Source organism: Rhinolophus sinicus, chromosome 16 (genome assembly GCF_057876585.1).
Source record: "Rhinolophus sinicus isolate RSI-liver-muscle chromosome 16, RSI-T2T, whole genome shotgun sequence".
Classification (NCBI taxonomy): domain Eukaryota; kingdom Metazoa; phylum Chordata; class Mammalia; order Chiroptera; family Rhinolophidae; genus Rhinolophus; species Rhinolophus sinicus.
The window spans coordinates 157,896,910-157,909,180 of NC_142516.1; positions in this window are offsets into that span (position 1 = coordinate 157,896,910).

Below are 12,271 nucleotides of genomic sequence, written 5' to 3' on the forward strand. Positions count from 1 at the left end.
ACAGAATAATGATGTTTAAATTTGCTAATCTTTGCAAATTCAGGAAATATTTAGAGTAAGATCACATACACTCAGAAACTTGAAATTCAGTGCTCAGCCTAAGAGACTAGCTGATACTTTTCCCTTCCTATTTGACAATATTAATATACAGGATTCATCTCCCTTTAAATTTATATATGAGAAAGGTAGAGCTGGACGTGAATACAGTTAGCAGTTATTAAAAGATTTGTTCAATTGCTCTCTCTTAATGTTCTTACCCCCTTTTATTTTTTTTTATACTATAACATGTCTTGTTGGAAGAATTCTTTTTATTTCTTAGTAGTGTTCTTTCTGGGATATAGTAATGGTTCTTAAACTTTAATGCAAGAATCAGTTAGAGACCTAACTTAAACGCAAATTCTTATAGTTATCAACAAAGATTCTGAATCAATAAGTTAGTTATCTTAGGCCAAAGATTGCCTGGATTTTGTAGTCATGACAGATAATTCAAACATAGTGATTCCCACAACGTATTTAGAGAACCATTGCATGGTGGGATATATAAATAGGCTGAAAATCAGCCTTATTAGCTCCAGATATTTCCATAGTAGAATATGAGGTTGAAGACTTAGCAGGTAATAGAGTTCGATATTGTTTTATTTATTTTTTTATTATTTTTTTTCGGTATATATTGACTGAGCTGTCCACATTTGTTGTTATGTTTTAGAAACAATTCTGAGTAACCTTGTTTTTCTAGCCAAATAATATCATAAAGTCAGTAAATTGTCAGTACCACCAGAACTGGAGTGTTATTGCTGTCATTGCTCCTTTTTTTTCACTGGTGGAACCCACAAAATTGATAGTTAGGAGTGAAATGGCCTATAGGGAATGAGGGAGAACCCTGCATGGGACACCTTCTTTGTAGAAATGACATTATTGTCATTGACCATCCTGTGTTTAGCAATTTGGCATAAAATCTGTTTTTCAAAGCCAAAGATGATCTCCTTATGACTTCAAATAGTAATAAATTGTGTATTTTTTCTTATTTCTGTTTCCATTTTTCCTTTCCTTTCTTTCTTTGCTTTTTTAATCACCAGTAGTTACAGGAGTGACTATTACTCTGTAAGTCTTCCCCAAGTATTTGTGAATAAACAATTAAATGAATGAGTAAATGATTCAATTTTATGTACTGAGTTGAATCAGATTGACTCTCTAAAGGAAGATGTCATTGAAAAGTATTTATTTATTTTTTTATTGTTTACAAGTCTCCTGGTTTGAATATTGTCCCCTAAAAAAATAATGTACACTGGAACCTGTAAATAAGACCTTATTTAAAAATAGGGTCTCTGCAGATGTAATCAAGTTAAGATGAGGTCGTACTGAATTTGGGTAGGCCTCAATTCATTTTAACTGATATCCTTATTAAAATTGGGAAATGTGGATGTACACACACACATACACACACACACACACACACACACACACACGGAAGGTGGTCATATGAAATGGAGGCAGAAACTGGAATAATAAAACTGGAGCTAAGGCATGCCAAGAATTGCCAGTAGCAAACAGAAGCTCAGAAGAGAAGCACAGAAAATATTATTCCATGGATTCTCAGAGAGATTATCACCTTTTCTGATACTTGATTGTAGACTTCTAACCTACACAACTATGTAGAAAAATTTCTGTTGTTATAAGCCACCCAGTTTGCAGTTCTTTCTTTCAGCAGACCAGGAAACTAATACAGTGACCAACAGTTTTAGAAAACTAAATGTAAAGCAATGATTATATTCTTAATTCAATTTTCTCTTTGTTTATAAGTAACCAAATGTACATTCAAAATATCTCCTTTCTGTATACAATTCTCTCAATCTTCACCTCTGCTTTTTAAAATCTCTGTCACATGTAATACCCCCACATATTATATTATCTTATTTTACCTTTATATGCAAAATATTTTGTTAATAATTGAAGAAATAATATGTCTAATATGTGCATAGAATAATAAGTTCTACTACTGAAAACTTTGATCTGAAACAACAACAAAAAAAAGTAATTCCAATTAAGAAGAAAGGACCAGCTGTTTTCTTAAGGGAAGTAGTTGATGAACCCTAAATTTAATCAAAATCGTCAAACCACTACCAGTGAGAGATTGGTATGGAAAACAGATCATTGACAAGCTCAGCATATGTTTTTATCTTTAGACTAGCATGTTATTTCTTTAAAATTTTCATTATAAGAATGTTAGAATTTCTCACTAAAAATCAAGCCACAATTCGATAGACTTGAAAATAGAAAGTTCATGATTTACTTTGGTGTGAGATTAGGTTAAGTATTTATCTCAAATGGTTCATGCAGCTCACACTGGGTTCCAAAGGCAGTACACTTGGTACTAATTCTAACTATATGTTTGAAGCTAGTTATTTGGAACCTCTTGATGACAGTGTCCCTTTATGGGATTTGAAATAGTGTAGAATAATCCATGCTGCATTCTACCCACACGACTTCCTACTTAAGGATTAATAGCTAACATTTTGCCTTGTCCTTATGTGCATTATGCTCTAAACATAAGGACTTTTAATAATTAAGGAAAATTGCCAGTACTCTGGCCAGCAGAGTAAATGCAAAGCTGTTTTAACAATACCATAAGCCCCTGTGTTTGTACAGCAAATTACAATAATGTCCTAAAAGTCAAAGTCAAGTTTTGTTCTTACAATAATGATTCTTTGAAGCTAATGTTTATTCAAAAAGAGCATAACTGTGTGAATGTAATGAGCAATAAGTTTACAGCTTTATCATTTCCAGTAATCTTTTGTTGTGTATGTGATAAAAAAATAATATTCAATTGCTCTTGAAATAAACTGGGCAATTATCAACGTTTCTGTGAATTTCAATACACTCGGTAATGAGTCTTAATTTCACATTGTTTTGTATAGGCCCAAATTTTGCCTAAATTATTTTATAATAAGTATGTGACACAGTCAGGACTAAAACCCAATTTGGCATGACTCTATATTTTGTAGTTATTGCCACCATGGGTAATGTTAGCTGTAGTAGCTTTAACTTATAAATGACAGGGGTAGACATTGTCTTACATGCATATTTTACATAGATCCTAAGATAAGGTAGGAAGAGTAAAATGTTAAAAAATAATAACAAAATATTCTCTACAAACATGAATTTAAAAGCTGAATGCATCTGAGGTAACTGAATTCAGATAAAATCCTACACACAAAGCAGAACAGGTGCTCTAAAAAATTCTAAAACTGAATGTCACTTCCGCTTTATAAATTCCCAATCCATTTCTGTCTCAACGCTTAACCTTACTTTCTGTCCTCTTTCACATCAGCTTTGAAAAACAACTTCTGTGACTCTTCAAATGAAGCGAATGTGCCCCAATGTTGCAGAGCTATTTTTCTTCTTGTTTGCCGTACCTTATGCTTGATAATGACTAAAATGTCATGTTGGCTTTATTTAAAAGTTTAGTGTTTTAGTTTTCAGTTTATAGCTAGAAACTTTTAATTCATGTCCTTTTTCTTTTCCAAAAAAATCCAGATTCTAAATTTTGCAAACCTATGTGATATGTGCACTTTGAATTATTTCCCAGGCATTATCATATATATATTTGGAAAGTTTTTCAAAAAATTAACTGAACTTTAGCAAAGAATTTCATCACTAATTTTATTTAGATGTGGGTCATGTTGAGATAACCCTTGTAAGCTGAAGGAAAGTGGTTGTATCTGGTTCCTCCTATAACCAAGAAAGAGGCACACTGCCTGTGGGGCAGAGAATTAGAGTTACAGAGTTAGAGATAGTTATAGATCTGTAAGAAAGTCAAAGTGTGAAAAACTTAAAACTTGTGAAGTGTTCAAGGCTAACTTTCTGAATGATGTGAAAGAGATTTATTATGAGGAATTGGCTCATGCAGTTAGGTTGCTGAGAAGTCTATGATATGCTGTCTTCAGGTTGCAGACTCAGGAAAGCCATTGGCCTTATTCCAGTCCAAGTCTGAAGGCCTGAGGTCAAGGGGAGCCAACAGTAAATCCTAGTCCAAGAACAGGAGAAGACCAATGTCCTGCTCAAGCAGGAAGACAGGAAGTAAGAGGGGCAAATTTCTCCTTTCCCCACCTTTTTGTTCTGTTCAGACCCTCGATAAATTGGATAATGCCAAGTCACATTGACTGGGAAGGATATCTAATTTACTGAGCCCACTAATTCAATGCTAATCTCATCTAAAACACCCTCACAGACACATCCAGAAATAAGGTTTAAACTGGGCACTTGTGGGCTGTTCATGTTGAAATAAAATTAACCATCACAACACCTGAAATAAAATTAAACAATAATAGGAATAAGCTAGATGTAGTAGGGGAGAATCATCTTCGGGAAAAAGACAGTAAACAAAGGCCCAGTGAAACTCTCTATAAGGGCTAATTAGTATTTTCTGACCCAATAAATAAATGAATAAATGTTACACAAAACAACACAATTTTTCTGGAAATTGTAAGAAATCTACTGTTCTGATTCATAAAGTCAGGCAGGGGAAGATAAAAGATGAGTTTTGCAATATGGGCAGAGCCCAGATCATGAAGGGTCCTTCATGACTTTCTACAGCAGCTTTATCTTCATCCTATAGTTGATGGCTAGTTATTTAAGGGAGTGTTTCATATATCTTTCATGGGACAATACCTGAGAAAAAGAAAGCAATTAGAATGCAAGAAATGTTGTGTGTCTGAATGCATGCAGAATATTGCAGGAGGAAGAAGGAGACAAAGATAAATGACAAATTCCTAACATGTGAAATAAGGTATACGGTAATGCCATTACCAGAATAAAAATCTCTGTAGTTGCCAGTTTAATTGGAACATATAAAAATATTCCAGATAGAAATGACAGCCGGAAGTTGGATCTATAAGACTCAAATCTGTGCTATTTACATGTAATAAACGTGAGCATCTAAATCGTTTTTATTGTCATTGTATTTGCTAAGTGTGGAATTCAAAGTGGAACGATAATAGGAAGGAGGCAACATGTTGTGGAAACAGCTCTACATAAGATAGGGAAGAATTGAGGGACTAGTTTGTTCAGTGATCACACATTATGGGCATGTCAGATATGTATGGAAGTGAATAACCTTCATTTTCCTGCTTTTCCCAAGTCAGCAGTCAACTTGTTTATTTTATTTTCAGGAAGCCAGCAGTGATAGCTAACAGCAAGACCTTGTCGAGGGTGAGGCCTGTGTTATTGTGTGTGGAGTCCTAGCTGAGAAAATGCCTTTGGGTCAATTTTCACTGGGAACCTCTAATATAATTTTTGGGGAAGTGACTGCTAGGCCCTTAATTACAACAAAGGATGTCTGGCGATTATAGCAGTTGGGTTAAGTAAGACTGAATGTGCACAAATCTTAAAACTACTGCAGGCCTGAGGAACATAGAACAAGTATAAAGATATATAATTGGGTGTTTTAGTGGATCTTTACATCTTTTACTATAAACATCATATAGATCCAAACAGACCCTAGATCCAGTGTAAGTATAAAGATGTGGTTATAAGAAAAGGGGATAACACAGAAACAACCTAATTTAAGCCTTTCAATTACCCATGTCTGACTAGTTCTGCTCCGCATACCAAATGTCTCTTGGCATTAGTTTTCAAGTTAGACTAAAGGAGAGCTTTGGCAGCCTGTCTTTGACTTAGTGTAATCAGGCACTTAGCAACCCATAGTTGGATGCTGGCATTCTTTGTTTGGAAACAGCAGTTGATTTCACAATGAACTAGTTGATTGCTAATTTAGTGCACTAATGTGGAGAAGCAGGGGGCCCACATTCTGCACCTCAATCCAGATGTCAGTTTGCTATCAAGATAATGTGTTATTTAAAGATCATTTTCACTCATTTATTGATTGTATAGAGATTTCATAATGTGTATTTTCTCAGATCCTTTGGCACTTACCTTTCTCAGTAGTGATCGTGAGTGGTCATTTTTGCTTCTGTGGATCTTCTCTAGGCTATACAAATATTACAAAAAGGGGCATGTTACTTGTTAACAGTAATTAATGAAATGAACGTAAGTATTCAAATTAGCAACACTATTACAATGAGACTTAAAGGTGTATATATATTCGAAAGTTTAACATTTAAAAATATCAAATATTTATTTTTTATTAACATTGTGTAATTTGTCAAAATCTATCATACATATTCAGCAAAATTTCATATATCAAATATTTTCAAAGCTTCAATATTTAGTTGAAGTTAATGTAACACATTTATTTCAATAATAGCTACATACACTTTCACAGGTCAGTGAAAACTAAATGTAATCTCAACTAAACCATTCTAGAGGAAGAAAAGAAGGATACAGTCATTGAATATATCATTTATAGTTACAAGTAAGTCATAAAAGTAGCATCATTATTTGACAGACTAAAATAAAATAAAATGGTTTAGTCCTTAAGATACAAAACAGCCACATCCCAAATGATATAATCAAAATATATAAATACAGAATACAACTGAAAGATCCTAAAGAGACTTGAAAAGATAAAAAGTGCATAAAAGTGAAATAAATGAAAATAAAACAAAACTATGGGATTACATTATATAATGAACATTGCATGAGTTGTTAATCAAGAGACTTTAGAAAATTTTTTCACTGACGTTATTTGTTAAGGCTGTATGTGTATATATATATATATATATATATATATATATATATATATATATATGTATGTATTCAGCAATAGACTAATAGAAAATATCATCAAATTTGTCTATATAATTTGGTAGACAATATAAACTATAATCTACAAAAATGCATTGTGTAAATTAGATGTGGGTATGCATATTTAACTGAAAGAAAATACAGCATGTTGATTCAAATTTGTTAAACTAAATATGCAGAAAAATATATTACATATGTGTATATATATATATATTTTATGAAATATATAGATTTATAGAACTTATCTGGGCAATGTCTGCATTTTTGTGTGAACTGCTTCAGTTGAACAATGCCAAGATAAACATAGATTTAATTATAAAATAATCCTTTTGCTTTTAAAACATCAAGTCACACATTTTTAATAATTTATATATTAAAAATAATAGAATTTGTGATATTATTAAGCAGTGCAGTAAAGTGATTGAAACAAAAAAGTGATGCAAATAATTAGATGTTCTAATGCTACATAATGGCATTTCAAAATCCATTTCCCTCTTGTGTTTTAATTGGAAAATTGTTATCTTTTGGTAAGTGCTTATTGAGTGGAAAGAAACAAAGTAGAAGGTTGCCAGTATTTCCCTTGCTGACTGAGTTCTGAACTTTGGTGTGTTAATGTGCTTTTTGTTTTGTTGTTTTTTTAAGGTTAATATACTCCAAGGAGATTCCCTGATAATTAAAACTGTGGTTACCTTAAGCCTCTTTGCAAGTCTTGCAGGATCTGTGAAGACTTAATATGTTGACATCCTCTGCTTTGAGCAGAACTTCTGACAGATCTGTAAATAATACGTTGAATGAATGAATAATCACTTTTACCTGTAAATTTCCTTAGAACATCCTGACTGTTTGGAGACACAAAATCCACACACATTGCTATCTGGGAGAGGAAGAATCATTTGTAATCTCAGTACCAAATTAATGTAAAAACTAGAAGATCAGAGAAAATTGCGCTAAATATAAGACACGTGTTCCCTCTTGCACAATTGACGTTTCCGTATGTCATGGAGATTTCTGTGCCTCCTTTCTTATTTCAAGGAGCTCTTGATACTCCATCTGTCCCCTGGTACATCTATACGGCAGTTAACAATGCTTTCATTAACTCAATTTTTTTATCCCCACAAGTCAAATCAAGTACACATAGTAAAACTTCCTTTCTTAAATGCAAGATTTACTACCTGAAGGATAATATAAGACGTGTGTGGTTGTGTGTGTGTGTGTGTGTGTGTGTGTGTGTGTGTGTGAGTGTCCACATGCAACTTCTAATTGAATACTTAATTACTTAGGTAGACCATCTGACTTCATTCTAAATGTAAATTAAAAGAAATAAACACTTTAGATGGATCCCCCTCACCAAAGTCAGTGTATAATAAACTATTAAAATTATGTAACCATATGTCTAAAATATACTACCTTTTATAAATCATCTTTCTTTTTGTCTTCAAAGTATTTTGTTTATATGCTTTTTATACTTTTTGATGCTTGTGTTTATGTTTCACTTTTCATTATGAATCTAAGTGTTTTTTTCTTCTCTCCAAAACGTATTTATCAAAATGCTCAACAAATATTTTTGAATATGTGAAAGTACAAGATCTTTATGTCCATCTGCTTTCATTTTTTCTTTATTGTTTTTATCCCTTGAAATTTTTCCTTTGTGTCCTTTCGTCCTATTCTTAGGACACAAGTTCCTAAGAATACAGTAGTCCTTGCTACAAGTGACAAAATAATTGATTTATTCAACTTCAACTGAACTCTGTTTCATTTTGCAAATTTTTACTTTTGATTTCTGGGCAGCATTCTTAATATTACATGTATTTTAATAAAAACCTAAATTGGATGAAAACATGATAGCATGATTTTATTTTATTTTCTTTGATCACAACTCTATTTAACACTTATTAAGTCCCAAAATTTTGTTTAAATATATATTAATCTTAATGAAATTTATTGATTGCTTGGTTCTTCAGTTAGAAACAAAGCAGAAAAAGAAGAGAAATATTTCTTTATAAAGGACATCTTACTACTAAATTTGCAACCCTCACAACCTAATAAATATTGACAATATAGTATTGCTTAAATGAAAGCCTCAGATCATTTTTTTTTATAATAATTGTGGAATTGGAAGAATATAGATCACCAAGCTAGTTAGATTAAATAAATAGTGTAAAAAATAAGTTTCATTTGAAATGAAAGTATTTACTTAAACCAAATTAGTATACTATGATATGAACTCTGGTATGGACTTTGTGATGGTAAATATTATGTGTCAGCTTGGGTATTTTTTACTAGGTTAATATTACACCTGGTGAACTTCGAATAGAATAGACTGGTTTCCATAATGCAAGTGGGCCTCACTGATTCAGGTGAAAGCCCGAACTGAACAAAAAGATCAGCCTTCTTGAGCAAGAGAGAACTCTTCAGCAAACTACCTTTAGACTTTATCCATACCAAATGCTTTCTTGGGTCTCAAACCAATAGGCCTACACTATATATTTGGATTTGTTAGCCTCCGTAATCATGTGAGCCCATTCCTTATCAAACATTATATATACAGAGGGTGCCAAAAAAATGTATCGACATTTTAAGAAAAGAAAAAACTGTATTAAAATTATGCTGATGGTAACCACTTTGAGCACTTCTTTTAATTACAAAAGTAAAATGTGACTGTATTCATCGTTTGTTATAGGTATATATTGAGTATTAAAATTTTAACACAGTTTTTTCCTATCTTAAAATGTGTATACATTTTTTAACACCCTCTGTGTGTGTATGTGTGTCTAATATAAATATATAAAATATATAAAAATATACAAATATATAAAATATGTTTATATTACACACACGCACGTGCATGCACAAACACACACACACAATGACTATTAAGTTCATGAACTTGCCAACATGCGCTTTCATTGCCAGCAATGTACAAATGGCCCGGTAAGGATTTATAACCTTGGCACATCAGTGTCTCACAGCTGTGTTTGAGTTGATGTGTGGCCGTGTCTTGCTGAGTGACGTTCATTATTATTGTTGCATGTTTTTGTATGCCATCGTGTGAATGTCTGAGCTTGAAGTACAGCAACGGACAAACGTTAAATTTCTTGTTAAACTTGGCAAAAGTGAAAGGGAAATCAGGACATGTTAGTTTAAGTTTATGGAGATAATACCAGGAAGAAAACGGCAGTGTACAAATGGATTAAATGTTTTACTGAGAGGAGAGAATATGTCACTGATGAAGAGAGGTCAGGGTGGCCAGTAATGTGCAGAACTGATGAAAACATAGCAAAAATTCATGGAATTATGTGTCAAAATTGTCAGCTGATGGTGAGAAGCATAGCTGACCAAGTAAACATCGACAGAGAAACAGGAAAATCTTAACCGAAAATCTTGGCATGAAGGTGTGTGCAAAAATGGTCCTGAAGGAGCTCACTGATGAACAAAAGCAAAGGAGAATTGAAGTTTGCCAAAACCTTTTGGAGAGGCAAGACAAAGTTTTGAGCCATGTTGTCACTGGTGATGAAACATGGCTGTACCAGCATGACTCTGAAATACAGCAACAAAGTGCACAATGGAAGTCAGCCAATTCTCCATGACAGAAAAAGTTCCGTTAGTCCAAATCAAGAGTCCAAACCATGTTGCTAGTCTTTTCCAGTATCAGAGAGATTATTCATTATGAATTTGTACCAACTGGACAGTTAACCAAGTTTACTATTTGGAAGTGCTGAAAAGGCTGTGTGAAAAAGTTAGATGAAAACGAACCTGAACTTTTCATCAACAATTCATGGCTCTTGCATCTGGACAACGCACCAGCTCACAGGCACTGTCTGTGAGGGAGTTTTTAGCCAATAAACAAATAATTGTATTGGAACACTCTCCCTCACCTGATCTGGCCCCCAGTGCCTTCTTTCTATACCGAAGATAAAGCAAATATTGAAAGAAAGACATTTTGACGACACTCAGGACATCAAGTGCAATACAATGACAGCTCTGATGGCCATCCCAGAAAAAGAGTTCCAAAATTGCTCTGAAGGATGGCCTAGGCGCTGGCGTCAGTGCACAGCTTCCCAAGGGGAGTACTTCAAAGACGACTGTAGTAATATTCAGCAATGATATATGTAGCACTTTTTCTAAACTGCATTCACAAACCTAATTGTCAGACCACACATTTAATATATATGTATATTCCACTATATTCTATTGGTTCTATTTCTCTGAAGAACAGTGATTAATACAGACTCATTATTTACTTTTCTACTCAGTCTAAATTAACACTGAAATTCACAAAGAAATTACTAAATTTGTTTTGCAGCATTTATGTAGGCATGCATACAATTTATGTCTGTCCTGCATTCAATGAGCTTACAATGAGTAATCATATTGGCAAAAGCTTTCATTCATAAAGATTGCTAAATTCAAGTTCCTGGATCCTAGCCAAATCCTCAGCAATGAGGCGATGCACATTGTAACACAGCACTACAGGGGAATATATCCACAGAAGACAGATGACAGCAGGATGACAGCTGCGATATGGTGAGGCAAGGAGGGAAAACCACCAGTGCACAGCATGCAGGAGAAATGCTGCAAGCGTTCAGTGAGGCACAGCTTCACACAACATGACACAGCTATGGAATGTGGAGAAACAGCAGTGGGCCAACTGTCTTAAGCAGCAGTACAGTAAATTGTAAATGGGTGACTCATATGGAGTAAAGGTACTGGTTACCCCATGGGGAGAAGGGAAGTGACACTGCATAAAAATATTGCCTCTCATAGCACCTGAAACTTTGACATTTAGAGGTGTGTAAAGGGAATCGGTGGTCCTTGAAACACATTTTAACAGATAAACAGCACTGGTGCTTTGTTTCAAATGCAAAGATCAGTGTAGCACAATCATCTGTTATTGGAGTGGAATAAGCACTTTCAGTGTTAGTTTTTATAAACAAAATTGGAGAGGTATGCATTTTATAAATTCTCATATAATGATGGGAGCACTTAAATCCATAAAGAAATCCGAGTCTAATCATATGAGCTGTACAACAGGATGCTCAGTGTTATTTATATTTTTCAATTACAATTTCTCTTTTACTTTTCCTTGCATTTTCTCTTTGATTTTGAATGTTAGTGGTTAGAGTTATTGAATTGTATGTTCTGCAGCTTTTGGAAATCATCTAACACCAATGGGAACTATATGTTATTGATTAAAAAAATGCATATAAGCAACAGTATAATAAAAGTTTGCATAAAATAATGAAAGGCTGGTACCTCTTCTTTTATCTCTTCCTGACTTGAGAGTTGCTAAATAACAACAGTGTTTCAGATACATCATGTCCTAAAAGCTTATTTCTAGTTCACTTAATTCAGCACAATAAGGATTCAAGGTAAACTTGGGTCCCTAAAAGTATTTTCCCAACCTCTTTACTAATATAAATGGTGATAATTTTAATTCAGAAAACATCAATTTAATAAAAAAAATATTTTCTACTTTTTCTCTTACCGGATGAATTGAGATTCCAAAGTTTAGTGTATTTTCCCATATTATTTAACTTGCCATGGTTGCACTGAAAAAAACACCTTTGCT